Below are 2,958 nucleotides of genomic sequence, written 5' to 3' on the forward strand. Positions count from 1 at the left end.
GGGTGCTGGCCACTGATGTTTTTTAGTTCCTTACCTACTAGTGTCATCTTCAATAAATCAGTATGTAGAGTCCACACTCTATTTCTTTAAAGAAATTCAAAGTAAATATAGATGATTTTCAGGTATTACTGATTTTCCCTAAAACTCAATGATTCATTTGTATTAATACTTATAAAGTAAAAAAAAAAAAACTTATAAAGTGCTACGTAATAACTGGTTACTCTAGTTAAAACATTTTGGGAATTTCAACACTTGTTAAGGAACATGTCCACCAGTGACCAGGGTGTAGACTGATGCTATCAACATATATTAAATGAGTAATATTACCTTACTTTAAGAACTCCCCAGAATTATTAACCCCCTCCACACACACACACACACACGAGTTTCATTTTTCTTCATTGTGTTCTAGACCCATGTTCTTTTTATGAGAATTCTAGAAGATTGGAAAGAAGAATAAACAAAGAAGCTACAGGTTGAAATATTATATTCTAGGTTCAGGTACAAAGAATCTAATTTCTTTTACTTTTATTGGAGCTCAATTTGCCAACATACGGCATAACACGCAGAGCTCATCTCAGAAGCGGGCCCCGTGCGTGGAAGGGAGCGACTCCCGTGGTGGGGTCGCCAGCGCCTCGCTCTTCCCGCTCCTCGTCCGCACTGGCCCGGTGGGGCGACCTCCTGCCTTGACTCAGCGCTCCTGGGAGGCTGCCTGGGCTGGGCCACCCGCTGCTCCGGGCTCCTCCCGCGGCCCCGCCCCTCCGAGGCCCCGCCCACGGGACCCGCCCCTCCGAGGCCCCGCCCCTCGGCCCCGCCCCTCGGCCCCGCCCCCTCCGCCGCCACGCCGCGGGCAGCGCGCTCTTACCCAGCCCAACCGCTGTCTTCACCTTCGCCGCCGCCGCCTGGCCGCTGCGGGCGCCCGGGCAGCCCCCGCCCCGGCAGCCTCGGCCCCGCAGCCCCGACCCGGCAGCCTCGGCCCCGCAGCCCCGACCCGGCAGCCCCGGCAGCCCCCGCAGCCCCCGCAGTCTCCGACGGGGCAGCCTCCACCCCCTGCCCTGCGCGCCGCCTGCTGGAAGGGGCTTGACCCCTGGACCCCGAGGTCACCCCAGCTGAAGCAGAGGCTTAGCCAGACTGAGTCACCCAGGTACCCCAAGAACTTAAAACTCCTATTAATGACCTAAGAGCCATGAAAAATGTTGTATTAACAGGGATGGTTAATAATTTCTCAGCCTTCTAAGGAATCTGTAAGGATTAGTCATCTGAATGTTAAGTGACAAGTACTTAGGCTATTTAATGAAACCTCCATCCAGGATTTTAAAAATCCCCTTTCTCTCTTAGGTAGACATCTTCTTTTAATTAAGCAAACGTGTCACTTAAACTACAAAACAGTTACGCTTGCCGATGTCTTAGAATACCTAGAGGACGTGATTTTCAGGTGTTAGACTAGGATATTTGGATGTAAATTTTAGGGCATCTAGGGCCAAGTGTATTTTACTTATTTTTAATTAAAATCCAATACACATGTAGCGTATTACTTGCTTGAGAGGCAGAGTTTACGGACTCAGTTGTCTATATCAAGGACTCAGTAGTACATCATGTGCCCTCCTTAGTGCCCACCACCCAGTCACCCCATCCCCCAGCCCACTTCCCCTGCAGCAACCCTCAGTTTACTTCCTAAGTTGAGACTCTCTTCTGGTTTGTCTCCCTCTCTGGTTTTGTCTTGTTTTGTTTTTCCCTCCCTTTAGGGCCAAGAATATTTTAGAGACATTTCTGTAATCATTACTTCTGCCAATTTAAATCACTTTATATCAGATATGAGTAAAAAGTAATTGCTCTGTAACGGCACCAAATGTTTTTCTTAAGTAAGCTGCTGTTAAAAAGTTGTTGGTTTTACATAATTGATTTTCTGCCTCTTCAGGACACTATCCCTAGAGTATTTGGGTGCACAGCTGAGTGCACTCAAAATAATCCTTTAAAAACTTTACTTTGGAAATGTACATCCTCTCTGGGTTCCTGGGTTTTTGAAGGAATGAGGTTACATACAACAGGACAATTCTAGAAGTCATGATCTGTATTTCCACTTATTTCCCAGGATCACATTTGTGCCAGTACCACACTGTCTGGACGGCCACGGCTTTGTAGTACAACCTGAAATCTGGCATTGTGATGCCCCCAGCTGTGGTCTTGGTTTTGAATAGTCCCCTGGCTATTTGGGGTCTTTTCCGGTTCCACACTAATCTTAAGATGGTTTGTTCCAACTCCCTGAGGGAAGTCCATGGTATCTTGATAGGGATTGCATGAAATGTGTAAATTGCCCTGGGTCGCAGGGACATTTTCACAGTATTCGTTCCTCCAGCCCTCATGAGCACGGAGTATTTTTCCATCTCTTTGTGCCTTCCTCCATTTCCTTCAGGAGCGTTCTGTAGTGTTTAGGGTATAGATCCTTCACCTCTTTGGTTAGGTTTCTTCCTTAGGTATCTTACGCTTTTGGGTGCAATTGTAAAAGGGATTGATTGACTCCTTAGTATTCGAGGGTCTTCTAACAGCAACCTGTCAACAGCTCTTTCTATGTCCACTTATTTCCCAGGTTCTACTGTGGAAACGCCGGAATGAGAACCGTGTAGACAACCTGGGGACACCCGCCCTGGAATGTGGGTGAAAATGCTTAATTTAACATCCCCTGTGGCACACACAGAAGTTGGAACGGTCCGTGGCATCATTAGAAGGTGACATGGAAATTCATTCGTTAAATAGCCTCAAGAAATCTTGTCCAGGGGGCGCCTGAGTGTTTCTGTCAGCTAAGTCTCTGCCTCCTGGTTTTTAGCTCTGTTCGTGACCTCAGGGTCATCAGATTCACCCATATTCAGCATGGAGCCTGCTTCGTATTCCCTCTTCCTTTGCCTCTGCCCCTCTCCTCCTTACACTTGCTCTTTTGCTCTCTCCACACACACAAAACAG

This window comes from Vulpes vulpes, chromosome 10 (genome assembly GCF_048418805.1).
Source record: "Vulpes vulpes isolate BD-2025 chromosome 10, VulVul3, whole genome shotgun sequence".
Lineage (NCBI taxonomy): Eukaryota > Metazoa > Chordata > Mammalia > Carnivora > Canidae > Vulpes > Vulpes vulpes.